Here is a 27,144-nt window from a genome sequence, read left to right as displayed (position 1 = left end):
CCCATTTGAAGCATGCTATGTCTAAAATAAGGGACAGGTTAGGATTTAAGGATGCATATCAAATTGTAATTTCTATTTTTTTTTTTTGCCAGATTAATTTTTTAAAAGATTTCTAGGAAGTACTTTGGGAACCAAATGAGTTTCAAAACACATTTCACATACACTAAAAAATTGAAGAATCTACTAAAAGACAATACTATACTTCAAAATGCCTATGCTATAAAATCTGTTTCATATTTTTGTGAATTTTACCTTAGAATAAACAAAAACCAATATGAATAAAATAGGACTACCCCCAAAAAGGACCAAAAAATGTCAAAAAGTGGAAAATAACTATTCAGTTTTGTTAGGGACTCTAAACTATTAGAAATTGTTGGTTTGTTCTTTTTCTTGAGTGTTTCTGGCAAGTTCTTGCTGTTCCTCATTACTATTTTTCCTGTGTGCTCTCACTTTTGGGCAAGGTTATAGTTCCTGTATGCTTCTCTCTCATCTTCTCTCCTATTTTATTTCTTTTTTTTTTTGGTACCGGGGATCAAACTCCGGTCCTTAGCTTGCAAGGCAGGGAGTGGAACCATTGAGCTAAATCCCTGGCCCTATTTTATTTCTTTTACCTAATTTCTTTTACCTTTATTTTTTCTGCTGTAGACAATCTGTGAATTTTCCCACATGTGACACCTCTTATTGATGACTATACACTTGAGCGATGTGTGAGCCACCAGGCAAAGTAAACCATCTTGTCCTCGTTGTATGTAAGGAAACTGTAGCTAGGAAGGTCAAGTCACTTGTCCACGGCCAGACAGTAAGTGACAGATACAAGTCTCAAATACAATACTGTTTCCGATGCATACGCTTTCTTGTTCAATGAGTAGTCAGTACCTACAATATGCCAAGTATTGTGGTATACAGTGTTGAAGATAAATGACAAAAATAGAAATAAGCCCTACACTCTCCACTTTGAAATGTTTTAAGAAACCTAAAATGAAATGTTTTAAGCATTCTACAATGTCTCTGAAGCCACACAGGCTAGAAAGTAGACACTGGTGACATTAGTTGGGGATTTCCAGAGTAAAGTTCCCAGGTCCACCAAAACAATGTAGGCAAGCTCTGTGGTGTGCAGATCCTCCCTGCCTTCCGCTCAGACCTAGCCTGAGGCAGAGAGCCCCTTTGTGACAATTTCCTTCTAACTTTCATTGGTGGCCACAGCAGAGGCCAGCTATTAATCCTAATTTAATTCTGTATTATGGTGTGGACTAGAGGTTCTTCCTCAGATTCTGCTCTCTTTGCTGTTGGATCAAAGCCATTTCCCCAAAAGTACATTACCGAGTTAACAAGGGTCAACTCAAGGAACCCATTACAAGGAGTCTTTTCTCCTACATTCAGTGTCTCCATAGATACCACAGGACAGCGCCTAGTGTCTGGGCCCTTGAAGTTTTCACAGCTAAAAAATCTGTTTTCATGCTGAAATTCTCTTTCTAAACAGCTAAGAAAAACCATTTTTAAAAAATCTCATATATACAAGTGTTTTCACATAGTATTTTTAGAGAGTTATAAACATTCAGTAGGTAAGGCAATTGGCTAAGTACATCAAATCACGTGGAATATTACATTATTAACTTTTTTATAGGATATGTTTATATTTACATCTTAAAGCAATGGCTACATTGGTTATATATATTAGAAACTATAAAAATGTTAAGAACCAAAATGTACAACATACAATGTGTGTGTGTGTATATATACATATATATATTTATTTATTTTAACACAGAGGCAAAAAGTGTGTATTTAAAACAATCTAATACTTTTTAATATACAGGTAAAGAATGAATTATGCTTCAGGCACCTTCATTGGTTAATGTGAGCAAATAGCATGAGAGGAGGGCACTGGGTGAAGCCACCAAACAGAAAATCTTTTGGTTAATGTTTTGTTATCACAGATACAAAATAAAATCTGAATAATTTCTCTTAAATGATTGATGTCAGTATGGCAAAGCTTTTTGGGAAAATCCTACACACTGTTCAGCAGCAGTGTAGCAATCAGAGAAATGTCTTTGCATAGATGTATACAGACAAGATAGTAAGAAAAATATAAATACAATATAGTGTTAAGATAAATATTATATACATTAATACCAATATATATTTTAAGTCAATAAAAGATGAAAGAAAATAAAAATATTCACAGAGCTAATTTAAGAACGATGGGTTTTTTTTCTTTTCTGTTATTGTAAATATTATAGTAAAAGATTTGTATATATTCAGCACAAACAATTTCAATACTTTTTTTTTGAGGCAGGGTCTTGCTATGTGCAGGTCATTCAGTCTGGCCTTGAACTCACCATGTAGCCCAGGCTGGCCTTGAACTTGTGGTGATCCTCCTGCCTCAGCCTTCTGAGTGCTGGGATTATAGGTGTGCACCATCACCCCAGCAGTCAACACATTTTTATGATTATCAGATATATAACTTGTAGCTTGAGTGTAAAGGTCCCAAGAAATATAAGACAGAAATCTGTCTACATGGTGCAGTAGTGGTCATTTTAACTCAGTGCTTCAATATTCTCATTTATAGAATGGGCAAATAAAGATACCTATCCCCAGGATTGCTAGAAAGATTACTATGGCTGGCACCTGAAAGCAGGCTATAATTCTTGTCCACACATGTTGGTGTTTCATCTACAGATTAAGATGGAAGCATTCATTCATTTCTCCACTTATATGTTCAACACATGGGTACTGAATCCTGCCTAGGTGCTAGGCAGTAATTAGGTGCTTTAAATAAAAAGGCAAATTAAATGTTTTATTCCTCAATGAATTCCCAGTCTAATGAAGACACATAAGTGACTGGCGTGTTATAACCAAGATGGGCAGAGAATAATAGGGCATGCTTAGAAAGGGACCTTACCCAACTCAGATGCAATGGCAGCTTCCCAGAAGGGTTCACACCTAGGCCAAGTCCTGAAGGGGCCTTGGAGGGAGTTTGGGCAAGGAGGGCATTGGTAGAACAGGACTGGGGAAGTGGATTTCAGCCAGCTAGCCAAATCAGTGTGGAGGTATCTGGTTGTGTAGGAGGTGCAGATGGAGAAGAACATGGTGTGCTGGTTTCAGTACCTGCTCAGAGTTCAGTGCGCTGGAGTGCAGAGGCAAGTCTGGGAATTCAGCAGAACCATGAGGCAACCTTATCATCTGAGCCAGGCCTTCTGAGAGATAAGGTTTCACCAGGCAAAATTATTACCCATGTCTGTGCATGTCCATGTGTCACTGCTGACAAATGCAGCTCTCTGCTGCTCTTGCGTCAGATTTCTGAATAACACAATTTCACATGTTAAAATAGATTGAGGTGTCACCAGCACACAGTTGTGTCTCTGGCTATCAGGATTTTGCTAAACAAAACTATCTCTCTGTGTGTAAGAATGAATTATTGCAAGAATTCCATCTGTGCTTCATCATTTCTTTTGGTACCAAAAACAATGTGATTGTTACTTTTTCTATGGGAGGTGACATTTTGTTAACATATTTGGCTACTTTTTGAGATAAGAAATGAGATGTAGGAAATTTATCACAGCATTAGTATGAAAAGGAAATAATGAAATGCTACGACTTGATATTTTTGTAACTTCTGTTTTTCTTGAAAATAATTCAAAACATATAACATGATAAATTAAATGCAGGACTCTGGAAAATTTGTTTTTGGTGGTGTGGGAAGGTGGCCTGTGACCTAGAAGAAGCAATCCAGGGTACAGCTGCCCTAAACTACTCTCATCATTGCACTTCTGGAAGCCTGGATCATCTCAACTTCTGAACTTCCACATTTTATAAGTCAACAGATCTTTCTCCTATCAGAAGGAAATATCTGAATATATACTTACCATGGTTTAAACTCTGACGCATAGATCATAATATTATGTGATTTATCAAGGGTTAAGAAATTATCCTGATTATATTGAAAATATAAGAATAGGTCTTTAAATTCCTTTTTATTCTTAAAAGCTATTATGATTCATTAAGATATATATTTCATCCACTCAAAATAGTAATTTCATGTAAGCCTCTAGTACTGATAGCAATTCGAATCTTAGCGTACAGAAACATAATTGTATATAAAGGTCAATGACATAGTGGGAAAACAGGGTTATTGAAACTCCTTTTTCAATTTTCCTTTCATAATCTCTAAATATTTAAAATGTCACCAGGGGGCCAGGGCTTTAGCTCAGTAGTTCTGTCGCCTGCCTCACAAGTGCAAGGTCCCAAGTTCGATCCTGGTACCAAAAATAAATAAGTAAGTAAGTAAGTAAATAAATAAAATGTCACCAGGAATGGCCACATATTACTGACGTGGCTGTAAATTTATCAAATTAGAGCCATTTGGAGAAGATTCTCATAAATGTTTTTAAAAGATTCAGAGTTGATAAGAAAGCACAGGCTTCAATGTCAGAGACAGAAATTACTTTTGTCATTTTGCTCCACATTCATTCAGTAACCTGGGACCAACCAGTGCAATGAAAGTGACTTCATATCTTGCCTAATTTAATGGGGATATTATGGGAATTAGATAATTTTAATACTTAGGCCAACGTGAGAAAGATAAACACAAATGTAAACAATTCCTTATACAGAACTTGTCCAGGTATGTATTATTACCAAAGCACAGGAGCTTTAAAAAAGAAAAAAAAAAGACTCAATGTATTGTCTTGCACTTTCCCTGTCCTCCATTTCAGTAAGTGGCATCACCATCCACCAAACTGCACAATCTAGATACCCTGGCTAGAGGTTGTTGGCAAAATCACAAACAACAAAAAAACCTCCTAAGTTTCCCACTGCCCCTGTTGTCTTTGAGGCATTTACACGTGTGATCTCTTTTAATGTTTGCACCCATCTTATTCTACAGTTGAGGAAACTGAAGTTCAGAAAGGCTAAAAAACCTTCCCTAAAATCACAGTTGTTTCAATCTATATACTCATTCTTTGTTTCCAAGTTGTTTTTTTTTCTATCTTCACATACCTGGCATACCTGACACATGATTCTAAGAGGCTACTGAGTCTTAAAACTCACCAACTCACTTGCTAAACTCTTTTTTTTTTTCGGAGACAGGATATAACCATGTAGCCCAGGCTAGCCATAACTTAGGCCATAACCCAGATTGGCTTCAAATTCATTACAGGCATGTGCCACTATGCCTGGCTCCTGAACATCTTTGGTATATACATCTGTCTTAGTTCAACCCCTTACCAATGCTAAGCTAGTCCAATACATGGGTAGGTTTCCAATGGTTTATATGGCTCCGAAGCTTACTGTATCTTGTTAAGAATATGTGACCTTAGCAGCACTTTTTTCCCTCAAACACAAAACTGTATATGTCATTCTTGTTTTGTGCCTTTCTTCCTTACTGCATTATGAGTTACTTTATGAGTGACAACAGCAAGAGGGAAGAGCAAGAAGTTCCAGGCCCTCATTCCCCCCATGGAAACACCAAATAAACAACAACCTACAGCCAAGTGGCTTTGTTGAAACTCCAGAAGCCAGTTAAGAAGCTGTGGCAACCAAGTGAGTACCTAATCAAGAAAAAGCCATACTCAAGCCTTTGCGCTCACCCTTGCCCCAACCCCTCCTCCTGGTATGCTATGTTACCCAATTCCAAGTTCTGCCCTCAGGACAGAAGGAAAAGAGTAGAACTTGTCTGGAAGCTGTTCAAGACTAATCTGTCTGGCCTAACTAAGAGCACTAAATGGAATGGTAGCATAATTTGGATATCAGGTTAAAGGCTGCTAAAAGCTGTGGTGAGAGCTGCAGTGTACTTGTGCACACCTGAGGGCAAAAGCTTTTGGACAAGGGAATACAACAGGATGTGACAGGCCCTAAGAAGCAGGGGTAAGGCTCTTAGGAAAATTGAGACATTTTAAAGCATTTGAATATATAAGTATGATAAAAATGGTGAATATTGAAATTAAAAGTTTAAAAAAACTGTATTACAGTAAGACATATAGCAAATTAATCCCCCTCACAGTATTCACTTTCATTTTGAATGCATGTATCCCATCATTCTTGCCTCTTTCTGTAGTGGTTCTGGAAGTCTTCTTTTGTGAGTGTCTTTACAAGGTATGATAAAGTATACAGTGAATGTTGTTGCCAAGTGTCATTTAAACTTTCAACAAAACAACCTAAGGCATACAAAAATGAGGGAGATTTGCAACATTTGAAAGAGCAAAATAAGAAGCTAGGCATGGTAGTACATGCCTGTAGTCCTAGCACTTGGGAGGCAGAGGCAGGAGGACGGCCATAAATTCAAGGCCTGCCTGGGCTACCTGGTGAGTTCAGGGCCAGTCTGAACTACACAGTGAGACCCTGACTTAAAAAAACAAAAATAAACAAACAACAAGAGCAAAATAAATCTCCAAGTACCAACACTAATGAAACACAGGCCGTGGACTTAACAAAGACCTATAAAACAACTTTCTTAAATATACTCAATGAGCTAAAAGAGAACATATCCACATAACTAAACAAAATCAGGAAAATGGAGAGTATCAACAAAGAGATAGAAGCAATTAAAAAGCAAACCAGACAGAAATTCCTGAGCTGAAAAGCAAAGTACTAGAATTAAAAAATTCACTAGAGAGGTCCAGTAACAGATTTGAACATGCATCAAACAGACTCAGAAAACTTGAAGACAGATCATTTGAAATGACGAAATCTAATGAACAAAATGAACATAAGGGGGGAAAAAGCAATGAAAAGTGAACAGAACCTAAGGGATTTATGGGACATCATCAGGTAGACCATTATAGTCACAATGAAGGTGTTAGCAAGAGAAGAGAAACAAAATCAGTGTATTTAATAAAACTATGGCAAAACTTTTCCAAATTGACAGAAGACATGAAAAGACACATAAAAGATGTCAATAAATTCCAAATTTAAAAAAATAAATAGAATAAATTTAAAACATAAAAAGAATAAATTAAAAAAACTCCACATTTAGAGACAGACAGAAAGACAAAGAGAATTTTGAAAGCAGCAAAGAAAATCAAAAGTGGAAAAGTAGCTCTTCATGCACTATAAAGTTATCAATGGATTTCTCAGCAGAGACTTTATAGGCAAGAAGGTGATAGGATAATATGTTTAAAGTGAAGGAAAAAATGTCAACGAAGAATACTATATCCATCAACAAAGTATGCTTCAGGGCTGGGGATTTAGCTCAGTGGTTCTGCCGCCTGCTGCGCAAGCGCAAGGACCCAAGTTCGGTCCCCGGTACCACACACACACAAAAAAAGTATGCTTCAAAAATGAGAGGAAGAGTAAGAAATTCTCATATAAATAAAAGCTGAGGGAATTACCACTAGGCCTGCCCTACAAGAAATGCTAAAGTCCTCAAAACTGAAACAAAATGACGCTAGATAGTAACTTGAAGCCATACAAAAATGTAAAGCTTTTTAAAGTTCTTTATAGATTCTGGGCAGTAGACCTTTGTCTGAGGAAGAGCAGGTGAAAAAATTTTCCCACATTGTGGGTTGTCTCTTCACACTGCTGGTGGTTTCTCTTGCTGTGCAGAAGTTTTTAATAAGAAGAGATCCCACTTGTTCATTGTTTGTGCTAGTTCACAGCCAACTGAGGTGTTGTTCATAAAATTTTTTCCTACAACAATGTCTTCAAGAGTTCTACCTAACCTCTGTTCCAGCTGGTTCAGCATTTCTATTTTAATATTTAGAGCTTTAATCCATTTTGATTTTAGTTTAGTGCATGGTGAGAGATATAGGTCTAGTTTTATTCTTTGGCAAGTTTGAACCCAATTTTTGAACCCAATTTGAAGTACCATTTATTAAAGAGGCTATCTTTCCTTCAGTGAGGGTGTTTGGCTCCTTTGTTGAAGATGAGGTCGCTGAGTGTATCTGGAGTTGTTTCTGCACCTTCTAATCTGTTCCACTGGTCTTCAGGTCTCTTTCTTTGCCAGTGCCATGCTGTTTTTATCACAGTAGCTTTGCAGTATAGTTTCCAGTTGGGGATTGTGATACCCCCTGCCATGTGTCTGTTGCCTAGAATTGCTTTTGCTGTTCTGGGTCTCTTCTTGTTCCAAATGAAGTTTTGAATTTTTTTCTCAAGGTCCATGGAGTATACTGCTGAGATTTCAATTGGGATGGCATTGAATCTATATAGCAGTTTTGGAAGTATGGCCATTTTCACTATATTAATCCTTCCTACCCACAATCAAGGGATGTCTTTCCATATTTTGATATCATATTCAATCTCTCTTTTCAGAGTCCTATAGTTTTTAGAAAAGAGGTCTTTGACTTCTTTTGTTAGGTTGATTGCTAGGTATTTCAGTTTTTTGGATGCTATTGTGAAAGGAATTCTTTGACCTCTTTCTGTCTCAGTGAGTCTGCTGTTCGTGTAGAGGAAAGCTATTGATTTATGTGTGTGGACCTTGTATCCAGCTACTCTACTGAATGGGGTTATTAAGTCTAGAAGAATTTTGGTGGAATTCTTGGGATCTTATATATAGAGTATCATGTCATCTGCAAATAATGACAATTTGACTTCTTCATTTCCTATCTTTATTCCTTTTATTTCTTTCTCTTGTCTAATTGCCATGGCTAATGTTTCCAGAACTATATTGAACAGCAGTGCTGATAGTGGACATCCTTGTCTTCTTCCTGATTTTAGTGTGAAGGATTTCAGTTTTTGACCATTTAGTATGATACTGGCTGTTGGTTTTTCATAGATAGCATTTATCAGATTGAGGTAGAGACCATCTATTCCAATTTTTTGTAGCATTTTTATCATAAATACATGTTGGATTTTGTCAAATGCTTTTTCTGCATCTATGGAGATAATCATATGGTTTTTGTCCTTGGCTTTATTGATGTAGCATATTACATTGATTGATTTGTGTATGTTGAGCCATCCCTGTATCCCTGGAACGAGTCCCACTTGTTCAGAGTGTATAATCTTCTTAATGATCTTCAGCATTCTATTTGCCAGTATCTTAGTAAGGAGTTTTGCATCTATGTTCATTAGTGATATTAGACTATACTTTTCTTTTTCGCTTGGGTCTTTCTCGGCTTTGGGGGTCAAGGTGATGCTTGCTTCCAGGAATGAATTTGGGAGTATTGTTTCCCTTTCAATTTCATTGAAGAGTTTAAACAGTAGTGGCAGTAGTTCCTCTCTAAATGTCTTGTAGAATTCAGCAGTGAAGCCATCAGGACTTGGGCTTTTCTTAGTAGGTAAGTTTTTAATTACATTTTCAATTTCATTGGTTGATATTTGGTTGTTTATAATTTTTAGGTCTTCTTCGTCCAACTTCGGTAATTCATATGTATCTAGGAATCTGTCCATTTAGTCTGTGTTTTCCATCTTATTGGCGTATAGGTTCTGGAAGTAGATATTGATGATCCTCTGAATTTAAAAAAATCAGACCTCCCAAATTTAAAGACCCAATCCAAAAATGGGCATCTGAAATGAACACACATTTCTCAGACAAAGAATTAAAGTAGAAATAGCAAATAAATACATGAAAAAATGTTCAACATCACTGGTCATTCAAGAGATGCAAGTGAAAACAACGCTGAGATTACACCTCACCCCAGAAAGAATGGCTGCTATCATGAAATCAACCAATAACAATTGCTGGTGGGGATGTGGGGAAAGAGGAACACAGCTCCACTGTTGGTGGGAGTGTAGGCTGGTGCAACCACTGTGCAAATCAGTATGGAGATACCTCAAAGAACTAGGATTGGAAGTCCCATTTGACCCAGCTATGCCCCTGCTGAGTATCTTCCCCAAAGAATTAAAAGAATCATACCACAGTGATATATGTGCACCCATGTTCATAACAGCACAATTCATGATAGCTAAAACTTGGAAGCAGCCCAGTTGCCCATCAACTGGAGACTGGATAAAGAAAATGTGGTTTGTTTTTTTTTATAAAACGGAGTATTACTTAGCCATAAAGAATGAGAAACAGAGACATTTATAGCTAAATGGATGCACATTGAGGCGATTCTCTTAAGTGAAATAAGCAGGACACATATGTGTAAATACTGAATAGTTTCTCTAGTGTGAGAAACTGAAAGTGTAAATAAGGACTAAAAGGTATAATAGGTAATGTGAAATAGAAAGAAAAGGTGCAAAAGGGAGGGGGAAGTGGGATGGGTAGGGGAAAGAAAGAAGGGAATGGAATTAGTATGAGAAAATGAAAAAATGGATACAAAGTCATTGTAGATAGTGAGGGGTGGAGGGGTTCAAGGGAGGGCAGGGGAAGGGGGAAAAATAAGAACCAAGATGCATTATGTAAAGGTGCAAGTTTCCAGTGATGAATGTCATTATATTGTATACCTTAAATGTACCAATAAAATTAATTAAAAAAATATGTAAAGCTCTCCAGTAAAGGTAAACGTATGGAAAAAAATTTAAAATATGTACTGTCATTTTATAACTTCACTAATTATTCTTTTAAATTCTTGAAAAGATAAAACATTAGAGATTATCATAAATTTATATTAATGGGCACACAATATTTAAAAATGTAATTTTTAACATCAATATCATACAACAGATGGGGCAGCGGTAGAGGAGCATAGCTTTTTTATGTGGCTAAAGTTGTCAGTTTCAAACAGATTATTATAACCTGAGGATATATTATGTAATCCCCATGGTAATCACAAGGAAAATCGGATATTTACAAATGGAAAAAATAAAGGGATCAAAACATCACTACAAAAAAAATCAACTCAAAAAAAAGGGAAGGAAAAAGGGAAGGACAAAAAACTGTAAGGTAGCTATAGGATTTATAAAAAACTGACAAAAGCAAGTTTTATCCTCTCAACAATTGCTTTCAGTGTAAATAGATCAATTCCCTAATCAAAAAAGACTCAGTTTAGACTTAAGGATACAACAGGTTGAAGGTGAAAGGATGAAAAAAGATATTTCATGCGAGCAGTTTACCAGGAATAGCTACATAATACTAGACAAAATAGATTTTAAGACAGAATCTGTTATAAGTAACAAAGAAGTACATCTATAAAAGACTCAATTCATCTAAAAGATATAATAATTATAAATATATACACACTGAACACAAAAAGCTAAAAAACAAATTCTGGCCAGTGCTTGATATGTAGTAGATACTCAAAGAGCATTTCCAGAATAAATGAATATGTTCTATAATTTTATACATCACACTTATGGGAAGAAAAATGTAGATAATCAATCAGAACAATAACAATTATAAATATTACTAAAAGAATGATGAAATTGGATTAGGCAAGTTGATCCTAGTTAATGATGGAAAGTCAAAATTAGTATTTAGGAAGAAGTAAGCATTTTAAAGGTGGTCAAAAGAATAAAAAAGACATGTTATACTTAAAAACAGAGTTAATGGTTTATATGTGTCTAGGTATATTATGCATGGATAATATTGAAAATTTAAATGTGAGTATAACATAGATAAATCATTGCAATGCAACACATAGTAGTTGCTGCTAGGTGATTAGGTTACCTAATATGTGAAGATTTAGTGGAATCAGAGCTCTGAGTCTATCTGCAGAAAAACCTAACTGAAGTTCACTTCCCTGAAGATTGTTTAACTCTATGAAAGTGTAAATGGCTAGCTACAGGTAGCAATGATCTTGATGTTGGCAGGTACAAAACAATTTTTCAGTTCACCTGAGTAACTCTTGGAAACCTCAACATATACAAACAAAATTTTGTTCTGGAGACTGGAAACTCCAAGATAAGAAAAAAAGACAGGTGAGTAAAACAGGGATTTGCACAGCCTTTTTATGGGGACTTTATTTCATTTTTGGCAGATAAATCTGGGCCTTTGGAATAAGCTGCTGACAGCAACAAATAACAGATTAAATCCTTCAGAGGGCTGATTAGTGTTGCTACAACAACAAATGCAATTTTACCTGAGCAAAAATGATAGTTATAAACATGGCCAGATACAAATAAATTGTTTATGGGAGAGACAGTGCAAGTAGCTGAGGACAAAGGCACTCCCACTGTTAGAAAACCTGAGGTACCAGACTGGAGCAGTATCTTTATACAGAAACTTGCTACCTGAATCTCCTATAACTGCAATGGACCTTTAGGCCTTTATGTATTTTTCATATTTTGTGTTCTCTGGTAAATAGAAAGATAAAAGTCCCATTTTACTGATAGAGAACCCAAAGGACAGAGTTCACACAAATAGTAGGCTTTTGATTCCTGATTCCAAGAGTTTTTTTTTTTTTTTGAGACAGGGTCTCACTATATAGTTCACAGTGGCCTTGAACTCACTCTGTAGCCCAGGGTGGCCTTGAACTCTTGGCAATCCTCCTGCCTCCACTTCCCAAGTCCTGGGATTACAGGCATGTGCCACTATACCTGGCTTCAGATCCAACAGATTTGTTCCTTTTTGACCACTTTAAATTTTGTTGATCTTTTAAAATTCATATAATTGAATAGCTAAGTTATTTTCTACATATATGCTTTGGATTTTCCACTGGTTGCCACAATAACTTCATCTCATAAATGATGAATACTGGGTAACTTCTCCTTAAAGAAATAAATAAAACAACAAATTAAATACAAGAAGCAGCCCATGCCCTGGCAACAATCCACTGGACCCCCCACCCCCCGGTGCTCTGTACAGCCACCTGGTTTCACACTACAAAAACGCAGAGGACACCAGACCACCAGACCACGGTACTGAGTCCTGCTGCTCCTGGCCCAGAGGTAGGGGCTTCTGAGCCGCCATTCCACTGCTCCTGGCCCAGAGGAAGGGGTTTCCCGGCCACCATCCCTGCCAATGCTCCCAGCCCTCAGGAAAGGGCTTTTGGGCCACCTTCTGTCCCGCCGCTCCTGTCTCAGAGGAAGGGCCTTCTGGCCACCATCCCTCCCACCGCTCCCGGCCCAGAGGTAGGGGCTTCTGAGCCGCCATCCCACTGCTCCTGGACCAGAGGAAGGGGCTTCCCGGCCACCACCCCTCCCGCTGCTCCCAGCTCACAGGAAAGGACTTTTGGGCTACCATCACTACCGCTGCTCCTGGCCCCTGTCGCACCTCTCCCAGCTCAGAGGACGTAATCCCTGCAGGTGCCAACAGTGGCCCCCCCCCCCGCCCCGAGTCGAAATGAGAAAACATGTGAATAAGTCTCAAAACCAGACTCCCGGATCACCTACAGCAACCCTAAAGGGAAATGAGATGGAACACTCTGATACTCAACCACCTGGACCCACTGAACTGGCAACAAAAGGGGATCTGGAAAAAATGAAATCAGAAATAATTTCTCAGATAACAGGAGAAATTGGGCCCCTAGTGCAAGACATGATTAATAAATCTAGAGAGGAGCTCAGGAACATGATGGAATCCCAACATAGGAAACAAATGGAATCCATAAAACAGATGCAAATACATTTCCAGGACATGAAAAACTCCATTGAAAGTCTACACAGCAGAATGAGCCAATGTGAAGACAGAATTTCATATATAGAAGATAAGATTACAATTAGTGACCAGGAAAAGAAAAATTGCTTCCAAACTATAAGGGAACATGAGAAATCAATCCAGCAGCTGCTAGATGATGCAAAGAAGAATAACATAAGACTGATTGGACTCAATGAAGAAACAGGAGAGAGTGCAGATGACATAAAAAAAATCTCTTCACAGAAATAATGGCAGAAAACTTCCCAAGCAGGGGAAAGAGCTTGACATACAGATAAGTGAGGCATATAGGACTCTAAATAGCCTTGATCAAAAAAAATCTACACATAGGCATATAATTGTTAAGATTCCAGAAACTCAACAGAAGAACAAAGTTCTACAAGCAGTTAGAGAAAAGAAACAAATCACATACAAAGGAAAGCCCATCAGAATCACAGCAGACTTCTCAGCACAAACCATCAAGGCAAGAAGAGCTTGGAGTGACATATTCCAAGCCCTAAAAGAAAACAGCCTCCAACCCAGATTGATGTACCCTGCAAAACTATCTTTCAAAATGGATGGAGAAATAAGATACTTTCATGACAAAGAGCACCTTAGGAACTTCATGAATACCAAACCAGCACTCCAAAGAATATTACACAATATCCTAGGAACAGACATTGAGGATCACAACCCCAGGAAGCAAAGCAGAAGGAACCCACCTGGTGCAACAATAAATTAAATGTAAAGGGGGAGAACCCAACAAAAAGAAAAAGTCATGGCAATGACAAGTCAATATGTTTCAGTTATAACCATCAATGTTAATGGTCTCAATTCACCAATCAAAAGAAATAGACTGGCAGAATGGGTCAAGAAGCAAAATCCAACAATATGCTGCATACAAGAAACACACTTAATTCAAAAGGAAACTCATAGACTGAAAGTTAAAGGGTGGAAAACAATACTGCATGGGACAGGAACCCCCCAAAAAGCAGGAGTAGCTATCCTCTTTGCAGATCAAGTAGATTTCAAACCAACACTGATGAAGAGAGACAAAGAAGGACACTACATCCTTGGAAAGGTAAGAATCCAAGAGGAAGAGATGACAATCATAAATATCTATGCACCAAACACTAGTGCGCCCAACTATATAAAACAAATATTAATGGACATGAAAAGTCATATATGCACTAATACAATTGTAGTGGGGGACCTCAATACCCCACTGTCACAAATAGATAGATCAACTAGATTAAAAATAAGTAATGAAATACTAGAACTCAATCGAACTCTTGAACAAATGAACTTAACAGATGTTTACAGAGTCTTCCACCCCATAAAATCAGAATACACATTCTTCTCAGCTGCAGATGGGTCATTCTCAAAAACAGACCACATACTCACACATAGAACATGTTTAAGTAAGTGCAAAGGAATTGAAGTTATCCCCTGTATATTATCAGACCATAGTGCGATGAAATTGGAGATCCATAACAAAAGAAACTCGAAAAATTTCATATACACGTGGAAATTGAACAACACATTTCTGAATAACCAATGGGTCACAGAGGAAATTAAAGAAGAAATCACACAGTTCCTTCAATTAAATGACAATAACAATAAAACATATCAGAATCTATGGGACACAATGAAAGCAGTCTTATGAGGGAAATTCCTAGCAGTGAATACACACATTAGGAAAACAGAATGAGCCCAATCAAACAACCTGATGCTGAACCTCAAGCTTCTAGAAAAAGAAGAACAGGACAACCCCAGAGCTCATACAAGGGAGGAAATTATAAAGATCAGAGGAGAAATCAATGCAATGGAGACTAAAAGAATGATATAAAAAATCAATGAAGCCAAGAGTTGGTTCTTTGAAAGAATCAACAAAATTGACAAACCCTTAGCCAACCTTGTCAGAAAAAGGAAAGAAAAGACCCCAAACCATGCAATTAGGAATGAAAAGGGTGAAATCACAACAGACCTAGCAGAAATCCAGATGATCATCAATACCTACTTCCAGAACCTATACGCCAATAAGATGGACAACACAGAAGAAATGGACAGATTCCTAGATACATATGAGTTACCAAAGTTGAACGAAGAAGACCCAAAAATTCTGAACAACCCAATATCAACCAATGAAATTGAAAATGTAATTAAAAACTTATCAACTAAGAAAAGCCCGGGCCCTGATGGCTTCACTGCTGAATTCTACAAGACATTTAGAGAGGAACTACTGCCACTACTGTTTAAACTCTTCAATGAAATTGAAAGGGAAGCAATACTCCCAAATTCATTCCTGGAGGCAAGCATCACCTTGATCTCCAAAGCACAGAAAGACCCAACTGAAAAAGAGAACAATAGGCAAATCTCGCTAATGAATATTGATGCAAAAATCCTTAATAAGATACTGGCAAATAGAATACAGAAGATCATCAAAAAGATTGTACACTCTGACCAAGTGGGATTCATCCCAGGGATACAGGGATGGTTCAACATATGCAAATCAATGTAATACACTGTATCAATAGAGCCAAGGAAAAAACCATATGATCATCTCAATAGATACAGAAAAAGCATTTGACAAAATCCACGCATTTATGATAAAAACCCTACAAAACATTGGAATAGAAGGTCTCTAGCTCAAACTGATAGAAGCCATCTATGAAAAACTAACAGGCAATATCATACTAAACAGGCAAAAACTGAAATCCTTCACACTAAAATCAGGAACAAGACAAGGATGTCCACTATCACCACTCTTGTTCAATATAATTCTGGAAACATTAGCCATGGCAATTAGACAAGAGAAAGAAATAAAAGGAATAAAGATAGGAAATGAAGAAGTCACATTGTCATTATTTGCAGATGACATGATACTCTATATAGAAGACTCCAAGAATTCCACCAAAAGTCTTCTAGACTTCATAACCAAATTCAGTCAAGTAGCTGGTTACAAGGTCAACACACAAAAATCAATAGCTTTCCTCTATACAAATGACAGACTCACGGAGAGAGAAATAGGGCAAATACTTCCTTTCACAATAGCATCCAAAAAACTGAAATACCTAGGAATCAACCTAATGAAAGAAATCAAAGACCTCTTCTCTGAAAACTATGGCACTCTGAAAAGAGAGATTGAAGACGATATCAGAATATGGACAGATATCCCTTGATTGTGGGTAGGAAGGATTAATATAGTGAAAATGGCCATACTTCCAAAACTGCTATATAGATTCAATGCCATCCCAATTGAGATCCCACCAGCATACTTCATGGACCATGAGAAAACAATCTAAAAATTCATTTGGAACAAGAAGAGACCCAGAATAGCAAAAGCAATTCTGGGTAACAGAGGCATGGCGGGGGTATCACAATCCCCAACCTGCAACTATACTACAAAGCTACTGTGATAAAAACACCATGGTACTGGCAAAGAAACAGACCTGAGGACCAGTGGAACAGATTAGAAGATGCAGAAACAACACCAGACACACTCAGCCATCTCATCTTCGATAAAGGACCCAAACACCCTCACTGGAGGAAAGATAACCTCTTTAATAAATGGTGCTGGAAAAATTGGGCTTCAACTTGCCAAAGATTAAAACTAGACCTGTATCTCTCACCATGCACTAAACTAAAATCAAAATGGATTCAATATCTAAATATAAAATAAAAATTCTGAACCAGTTGGAACAGAGGTTAAGTAGAACCCTTGAAGACATCAGTGTAAGAAAAGATTTTATGAACAAAACCTCAGTTGCCCGTGAACTAGCACAAACAATCAACAAGTGGGATCTCTTCTTATTAAAAGGCTTCTGCACAGCAAGAGAAACCACCAGCAGTGTGAAGAGACAACCCACAATGTGGGATTCACCTGCTCTTCCTCAGACAAAGGTCTACTATCTCGAATGTATAAAGAACTTAAAAAGATCAGACCTCCCAGATTTAAAGACCCAATCCAAAAATGGGTATCTGAAATGAACAGACATTTCTCAGACAAAGAAGTAGAAATAGCAAATACATGAAAAAATGTTCAACATCACTGGTCATTTGAGAGATGCAAATGAAAACAATGCTGAGATTCCACTTCACTCCAGAAAGAATGGCTGCTATCATGAAATCAACCAATAACCAATGCTGGTGGGGCTGTGGGGAAAGAGGAACCCTGCTCCACTGCTGGTGGGAGTGTAGACTGGTGCAAGCACTGTGGAAATCAGTATGGAGATACCTCAAAGAACTAGGACTGGAAGTCCCATTTGACCCAGCTATTCCACTACTGGGGATCTTCCCCAAAGAATTAAAAGAATCATACCACAGTGATATATGTGCACCCATGTTCATAGCAGCACAGTTTGTGATAGCTAGAACTTGGAAACAACCCAAATGCCCATCAACTGGAGACTGGATAAAGAAAATGTGGGTTTTTTTATAAAATGAAGTACTACTCAGCCATAAAAAATGAGAAATTAGAGACATTTATAGCTAAGTGGATGCACATTGAGGTGATACTCTTAAGTGAAATAAATAGGACACACATGTATAAATACCGAATAGTTTCTCTGGTGTGAGAAACTGAAAGTGTAAATAAGGACTAAATGTATAATAGGTAATGTGAAATAGGAAGAAAAGGGGCAAAGGGGAAGGAAGTGGGAGGGCTAGGGGAAAGGATAGAAGGGAATGGGATTAATATGAGAAAATGGAAAAATAGGAACCAAATCTTTGTAAATAGGGAGGAATGGAGGGGTTGAAGGGAGGGCTGGGCAAGGGTGAAAAATAAGAACCAAGAGAGACTATGTAAAGGTGCAAATTTCCAATGATGAATGTCATTATATTGTATACCTAAAATGTACCAATGATTTGAACGAATAATCGATAACACAAAATAGGAAGAAAAGGTCCAATGGGGTAGGGGTAGTGGGAGGGGCAGGGGAAAGGAAAGAAGGGGAAGGAAAAATGATGAGAAATGGAAAAAATGGAAATAAAGTCTTTGTAAATAGGGAAGGGTGGAGGGGGTGAAAGGAGGGCTAGAAATGGGGAAAAAATAAGAACCAAGATGCATTATGTAAAGGTACAATTCCCAATGAGAAATGTAATTGTGTTGTATACCTACAATGTAACAATAAAAGAATTTAATTAAAAAAAATTAAAAGAAATAAAACAATACACTTGCAATTTTGACATCTGGTTGATTAAATGGTATGAAAAATATGCAATTGTTGGAGTTTTGCAAAAAAAAGATTATCCCGGAAATTGTTGTTTGCAAATATGCACAGAGAGACGTTTTAGCTGCATTGCATTTCTTTTTTTCTTTTACCATAATCTGTTTTTCATTTATGAAGTTGAGTGCAGTGTTTTTTTTTTTTTGAGTTTGCTGTGCACCATGGTCTTCAAGGTATGAGTTTAATTCTGGAATATTCTATTATTTCTTCAAATTGTAGTTCCCACTGAAGCATTGCTTCTCTTTTCCTTATTATGAAGGTGACATGTGAACAGCCAGATGAAGAACACACAGGGTTAGGTCAGAGAGGGGAGGGTCCATGTGTGATGCCTCTTTCCCATGATGCAGAGTGCACGGTGTTCCCAGCACATGGACGTGTGGCCAGTTGGATGCTCCCTGAACTCTGTCTTTTAGGGTATTTATAGACGTTTCATCACTGAGCCCTAACTGTGGATGCTGGTGACCAACACCACCTCCAGGCCTTCTCCCTTCCCAGAGGTCGGAGATGGCCCTGGAAGTCTCAAACTTCTAATCTAAGGCTAACTGACCTTGTGGTGCTCAGCCCCATTCTTTTTTTTTTTAAAAAATAAATAAATAAATAAATAGGCACTGATTTATTTAGTATGAAGAAAAAGATGGGCCATAGGATTTTCACATCACAGGGGGAACTTTGGTTGTGGAACCCCAAGACATGACCTCACTTCCTTGGCAACATCTTCAAACAGAACTTGGAACCCTTCTAATGGGCGTCACAATCTAGTACCAACCGTCTCCTAAGCTCACCTGGCCGGAGACGGTCAACAGCGAACATGCTGAGCTGCTTCTCCAATTCTCGAGGCCGTAGCCTCAGGACCCCAGGCAGAGAAAGTATCTGTGAAAGACTGAGAAGACGGCTGACTCCATCCAGAGGCCGCAGGCCACACTGCAGCAGCCACATGACTGTCACAGACACCCCAGGGACGGTCTCCAGGGGAGTGACCACCAGGGACCTATCAAAATCAAGGTACCTCTGTGAAGTCTCCCTAAGCCCAAATATCAAAGGCACAGAAACTGGAAAGAGCCCAGGGGAACTATCACCAGGCCCAGAAACACCCCGTAGCTCTGGGCAGGTCTCCCCAGACCCGGGCACAAAAACCCTAGAGAGTCAAAGTCCAGTAGGGGAGACTGAAGTCACAGCCAGCGGCCCCCGAGAGACACTGAGAAGCCCGGTGTACATCCACCCAGGCCTGGCTGCCACTATCAGAAACAACTTCACAGAGAGCCTTGCAGACTTCAGGCCAGTGTGGTCCCTGCAGGAAGTCAGGCCACACTCATTCTCTGAGCCCTTCCTGCCCATTTTCCTGGGAAGCCAACCCATCTATGGTCCCTTCTTCCTGGGCACCTCCATGATCTACACCTCTACCCCATCGGCCCTGATTTTGGGAAGAGGCATCTTGACAATATCTTTTGAGAATGCCATCTCCCTTGCGGGCCTTTGTGATAAAGATCAAGATTTGTGGTGTTTGGACAATAAACAGCTTTTCACCACAGACTGGGTAGATGAGGAAGGAGAGTCATACACTGTGTCACCTCAGGTGGAGTTAGAAGAGGCCTTTAGGCTTTCTGGACTAAAAAACTCATGTTCTCAAAATGAACTCTTAGTTCATGTATCACCTTGTATACCAGAACATCCTAAAATGCCTTGTCCTGGAGAAGAGAAATCCATCCACCACAGAGCTGCAGGCTGCTGGAGAAAGCTGTATTGTGCTAATGGCCACACTTTTCAAGCCAAATGCTTCAGCAGGCAGGCTCACTGTGCTGTCTGCACAGACCGTGTAGGGGGACTTGGCCGCCAGGTATATAAGTGCACCAAATGTAAACTCTCGGTTCACAAGAAGTGCCACACATTTGTCACAGTTGAATGTGGGCAGCATTCTTTACCATCAGACGCCCTGATGCCAGTCGGTCCATCATCCATGGCTTCAGACCCTGCACAAACAGCAACCCCACAGAACCTTACAACTCATGAGGCTTTAGAGCAAGTTGATGAAGAGAATGAGGCAGGGAACAACAGGGAAAGTGGCAAAGCTTCACCTGGTTTAGGTCTTCAGGACTTTGATTTGCTTCGTGTGATAGGCAGGGGGAGTTATGGGAAAGTACTGTTAGTCCAACTGAAAAAATCAGGTCGTGTGTATGCAATGAAAGCAGTGAAAAAAGAGCTTGTCAACACTGATCGGGTACAGACAGAAAAGCACGTTTTACAGCAGGCCACTAATCATCCTTTTCTTGTAGGACTGCATTCTTGCTACCAGACAGAAAGCAGACTGTTCTTTGTTCTACACTATGTAAATGGTGGAGATCTGATGTTTTATCTGCAGCAACAAAGAATCCTTCCTGAAGAACATGCCAGGTTTTACTCTGCAGAAATCAGTTTAGCCTTCAACTATCTTCATCAGGGAGGGATACTGTATAGAAACTTGAAATTGGACAATATTCTACTGGACTCAGAAGGGCACATTAGACTCACCGACTATTGCCTATGTAAGGAAGGCTTACAGCCCGGAGATGTGACCAGCACTTTCTGTGGCACTCCTAATTACCTGGCTCCAGAAATTGTAAGTGGGGAAGATTATGGTTTCAGTGTGGACTGGTGGACTCTCGGAGTACTGATGTATGAGATGTTGATTGGAGAGTCTCCTTTTCATCTTGATGAGAGCTCTGATAACCCTGACCAAAACTCAAACAATAATCTCTATCAAGTCATTTTGCAAAGAGAAATTCGCATACCTCGGGGTCTGTCTGTAGAAGCTGCAAGTGTCCTAAAGAGTTTTCTGACCAGGGACCCAAAGGAAGGATTGGGTTGCCATCCTCAGAGGGGCTTTGCCGATGTTCAGGAGCATCCATTCTTTCAAAATGTTGACTGGGACATGAAGGAGTGAAAGCAAGTAGTGCTTCCCTTCAAACCAAATATGTCTGAGGGATTTGGGTTGGACAACTTTGATTCTCAGTTTACTGAGGAACCTGTCCAGCTCACACCAGATGATAATGACATCATGAGCAAAATGGAAGGATACGAGTTTGCAGGTTTGGAGTATATCAGTCGTCTTTCAATGTATGAAGAAGAGTGGGTCTGATCCTCATTTGTCAGCTATGCATTCTGCTTATTACTATTTAATGCTTGGAAAAACTGGTTACCAGCCTTAATTCAATGAACCATTTCATAACTGTCTAGAAGCTAATTTAAATTTCTTTTTTGTAGTTATATTTAGATTAATACTTGATTCTTACAGTCTATAATAGGGAATATTGAATGTTTTTCTTGATAAATGTAAACATTCCATTTGTTGAGTGGAGACAGAAAGTATAATACTTTTTCTAGTTATGTACTATACAGGAAAATAATTTGTCTTTTAAGTAGAATGTCTTACCTATGCTTATTGATCTCAAACCATATTACCTATACCTTTTGGACCCCAGTTGATGTACTCTTCAGGGAATCCAAAAAATTATAACACTTTTAAATTAATCTGCAGAAAACACATATATATTATAGTTCTATCTCCTTAGTTAAGTTTTTTTATTTAGTAGGATAACACATGAAATACATAGTAGAATTCATTTCAGGGGCAAAGTTCTTCAAAATATTTTTATTGAAATTACTGGTCAGTAATTTATTATTTAAAGAGTTACCAGATCTATAGCATTCCTGCACTAGTCCTATTTTTATGCAAAGGACTTGAAAAGTAACCATCATTTTCTAAATAGGTTATAATGATACAATCTGAGCAAAATTTAATTTTAGGTACACTAGTTTTAAATTTAGAATGATTTAAAATTTGTAGGCATTTAATAAATTAACTTTTTATCTTTTTTGAGGTACCTCATTTCATTAGAAATGTAACTTTTCCAAAGCTTTTAGATTTATTACCTTTTCTTCAATTTTCAAGTTTGAAAGTAATAAAAACATAAAGGAAAATGTTTATAGACATTTGCTTATTCATTTGTGAGCCATATATATTTCTCTTAATGCTTGGAACTTGTTTTAAAGCAAAAAGCATTATCCACAGCATAAAATTATAGAGAATTGTAACATATAAGAAATATGTTTATTTTTTTTTTGGTACCGGGGATCGAACTCGGGACCTTGCGCTTATGAGGCAGGCACCAGAACCACTGAGCTAAATCCCTGGCCCTTTTGTTTTTAATTTAAAGTATAGATTTTTAAGTAGTAAGATTGACTTGCATATTTTACGCAGAACTGCACTACAAATATGTTTTTAACTATATTCTATTTTTTTGCCATCTTTAAGTGTCACGCTAGCTCTTTTCATATTATATAGTAGGTCTTTCAAAACATTCACCGGGAATAAGGCAGTTTACAGACAGAATGGTTGGCATTTTGGTGTTCTCAGGAATAATTTATTTTGCATAAGCCTGTGGTCAGATCATTTTATGCATATGAAGCCTGGATTAATTTCAAGCATCTTGTTCAGTGCTGGGACATTTACTTTATAAATTTGTTTTGTTTTGATTTTTGTCATGTAGAATACTGCCTTGGTCATCATAATGTAATGTGTATTTGTGTACCTTCTTTTTCATGTTAAAATTTTTTAAATTAAATACAAGAAGTTCCTGACTTACTAACCTTGGGAACATTTGTAGATGCATACAAATCATGGAAGTAGCTCATGTGTCTGCTGAACATTGTCACCGTTATGGTCCTGTGTGCTTACTGTACAGTGTGAAAGTGTACAGCATTTGTGTGTTTGGTTTTTTTAATGCTTTACATTGTATATTTGTGTCAAAGGTGTACAAGACTCACTTAGACTTACAAATGAATCCGACCGAATGTTCTCCCAGAATGGAACTCATTCGCAAGTCAGAGAATGACTGTACTTAAATAGTAGCACTTTTATTGCACTCTTCTGAAAAACTATCTGGAAATAGGCAAGATACTAGAAGTCTGGCCTAGAAGCACTTGCAATTAGTCCAGAGGATCTTTTTACAGATGAGCGAACCATGAACCTCCAGAGATGTAAACTGAGCTGCCCAAGTCACTTCATTACCCACGCAGCCTACATGATGAGGCACAAGTCTCATGAAACTTCAAAAAGAGTGTTCACTTTCTTTTTCGGAGAAAATATAGCTCATTCTATAAAAGAGATATTTCTAAAAATAAAGACAGTTGAAGAAGAAAGAAAAACAGAGAATTGTTTGATATTCATAGCTAATTATCTACATTCCAGTAGCCCAGAGCAGATCCCAGATCTAGAGAAGGTGGCACCATCTCACTCGGGCTTAAAAGTGGCACCACACCTCAATGATTAATGTATAAATACATATTTGATTATAGACATGACAAATCAGGAAGGCCAGACCTGACAGGAATAGGTGTGGGAGGAACTGTTATTAAATATTTAAATAGTACTGATATACAATAGGTATAATTGTGCCAAACATATAAAGTCCTTGCCTTGAGGAGTTTGCTGTCAGCTGTAAAGCTGGTTATTCTGGGGGTATAGGTTATGCTGCTTCAGTAGGTAAATGATTCATTCCATGTATCAAAGAACTATTTCAAAAAAGCTTTCTTAGGAGTAAAATTTTATATCTTATTACTTAATTCAAAAGTTGAATCCACTTTTCACCATATTCATAATTTTAGGAACTTCACTTTATTTTCTGACAAGTTTATCTCCTCTTGCTGAGTTTCTTTTCACTTTACTCATCAATATTACTGCACAAAACACAAACCGGCAATAGTAGCCTACATAATAACATCAGCAAGAAGGAAGTGCATAGAAAGTTTTGATTTTGTAATGCTGTTAGCCAAAAACAGATTAACAAATAACTTCAGCCAATGTTGTATGCAAGAACAACATAAGTTAGAGCATCCACTCAGAAAATTAGACAACTTGATTGACATCTGAAGAGCAACACCAGTTTCAACATGCAGTAAGTAAGGAAAGAGAAGTGGAAAAAGTGAGGCTGCCTTCAATGGAAAAAGATTTTATTTAGCTTTTAGAATCCTATTCTATGCAGTGCAGAGGATGTTATATTTATCACTTACTTAAATCTGTACAGGTCTTAAAGTACCTAATAATATAAGACAAAGACATTTTTCAACAAGGACATATTAAGGAAGGGTAAAATAATGGGAGTCCAAGTGATAAGGGATTTGGAGAGAAGAGAGAAAACTATTGTGACAGAAAACAAATACTAAAAGGGTTACTTGTTTATTTATTTTTTTGGTACCGGAGATCGAACTTGGGACCTTGTGCTTGCAAGGCAGGTGGCGGAACCACTGAGCTAAATCCCCAGCCCAAGGGTAGTTTTTTAAAGAAAATAACTTACCTCTGTGCCTGTTGCCAATGGCTAAGACACTGCAGGCAGTTAAGATAGGCAGGCAAAGTATTCATTCATTCACTTATGTAAATTCATTCATTAATGTACATTCATTCATTCATTCATGCGATACAGTTTCTGGGGTTGAAAGTATGAGAGATAGTTTGAGATATAAGGTGACATGTGAATTAGCCTTGAAACACAGCATGGATCAGAGAAAAGTAAGGTGGGCAAGTGAGGAAGTCTGGGAAAACATATGTCAAGGAATAACAGCAAGGCTGAGGGCAGCCAGTGTTCCATATAGCTTAAGCAAACTTCAAGGAAGTGCCAGGGCTAGGCTGGAAGCTTCTTTCTGTGTGTGGGGCCAGGCTGGGAGCGCTCACAGGTCTTTCATGCCTTGCTTAAGTATATGGGCTTGATTCTGAAAGCAAAGGGGCTCCAATATGAGAGAAATTGTTAAAATGAAATGCAGAATGTTACAGAATGGCTCACATTTAATAGACGAAAATTGACCAGTGACTGAAAGAACTATTTTGGGAATACAGTTCTAGACCCCAGGGGTCCTTAGAATAGTGGAGATTCCTGGGGTCAACTTTTATTTGTATCCCACGTTAGAGGGAAGAATCTAGGGCATGTGGAATGGATAAATTACTTGTCTGGATTCACACTTTGCTATTGGAAGAGGGGAGAGTGTAACACAGTTCCTGGGGGAGGGACCAGAATCTCTTGAACACTCATTGCTGGCAGAGATCACTAGATTTCTGGGAGAATTGAAAACAGAAAAGTCAAGTCTATTCAAACAGCCAGGAATTTAAGGTAAAAGTAGGTAGAAGGTAGAAGTGATAAAAAACAGATGAAAGATTATTAGAAAAAATATATGTAAATATATCAGTGATAGTGAACTTTTTAGAGCTTTCAATGATATAAACAGCCCACTGTATCACGTATACCACAGGTTGACCACCACTGGTATATATGGTACATATATTATATATGTGTATTTCTTCACACAATAGAGTTAATACTTCCCTGAAACATGTACATCACATTTTTGTAAGCATATTATTTAAAATATATTACACAAAAAGATTTATCACTGCATAGTATGGATAATTTATATACTTAATAATGACCTCATCATTTTCTGATTTTTGTAATTAAGATTATCTTTCAAAAGGAGCACAGCTATACTGCAAATTGGGTTTTAAAAAAAAGCACCCTCACTGAGCAGCACTGCTCAAGTTAATGTGAAGGTATCACAAACTACTTTGGATATTAAAAATATAAGACAATGTGGAACTCTACTAACTCAAGATAGTATCACTGATCCTTTGACTGTCCTCTGAAAGCCAGTTGCCCAGGCTGCGAGACTGTAAGCAAAGGTCTCAAGAATGTCATTGAACAAACTTCACCCTCCATGCCTTAGCTAAATGGGTCACTGAGCCTGTTCAAGTGAACACAACCATACTTCTAGCAAGAGAAATCCTCTTAAGACAAGGGAAACATGAGTCTTATCCCTTAATAGTAAGTATATTGAAGATTTAACTGACAGCTTCTCATGAGAGTGTGACTTGGGTAAGACGATCTGAGCAAAAAAGAACATGGGGCCAGGGCCAGGGATTTAGCTCAGTGGTTCCACCGCCTGTCTTGCAAGCGTAAGGTCCGGAGTTCAATCCCTGGTACAAAAAAACCCCAAAAAACAAAAAACAAAAACAACCAAACAAACAAAAAAACCCCAAGAACATGGGGTTATGTTGACTTGTGAACATAAAGCCATCATTTTAGGGTTTTGTTTAGAATAAGGTTTATTGGATATGTAAAGGAGGGAAAAATGCTTTGAACTCCAACTGCCTTCTATAAAAGTTTTCTTAGGCTACAGAATTTCTCAAAGAATGATCTGAAAGTGTTCTCTAACGGAACCATATCAAGACTATTGAAGTACACATTCCTAAGTCAATCCCAACACCAATGAACCAGCCTTGACTTTGTAACAAGATTTGCAGATGGCCTTCTTGTACTCTTAGGGTGACCGTGGGCTTACAGGAAATGGTCTCAGATGGTCCCTTGGTTTTGATAAGCACTTTGATCTCTTTTGGAAATGAAAATCCAGGTCTGAAGAAGACCTTAGAAGGATAAATTGGAAAGAATAGAACTGTTTTATACAATAGAGGGAGAAGAAGATGAAATTCTGCAGATAACATAGTAG

The 27,144-nt window shown here is 38.0% G+C and overlaps 1 protein-coding gene and 1 pseudogene across 5 annotated transcripts in view; one reads left to right on the top strand and one right to left on the bottom strand.

The window, feature by feature from the left end:
- Positions 1–27,144, bottom strand: part of Fry (FRY microtubule binding protein) — a 475,943-nt gene that overhangs the window by 335,366 nt on the left and 113,433 nt on the right. The gene's annotated exons all lie outside the window — the stretch shown is intronic.
- On the top strand, positions 18,772–26,213 carry LOC147821691 (protein kinase C iota type pseudogene; annotated as a pseudogene). The gene has a single exon (XR_015446685.1). The product of XR_015446685.1 is annotated as a protein kinase C iota type pseudogene (transcript).

Source organism: Heterocephalus glaber, unplaced genomic scaffold (assembly GCF_053883595.1).
Source record: "Heterocephalus glaber isolate CG9 unplaced genomic scaffold, H.glaber_assembly_v1.0 deba00001720, whole genome shotgun sequence".
NCBI classification, from domain to species: Eukaryota; Metazoa; Chordata; class Mammalia; order Rodentia; family Bathyergidae; genus Heterocephalus; species Heterocephalus glaber.
This window is presented reverse-complemented; position numbering and strand designations above follow the sequence as displayed.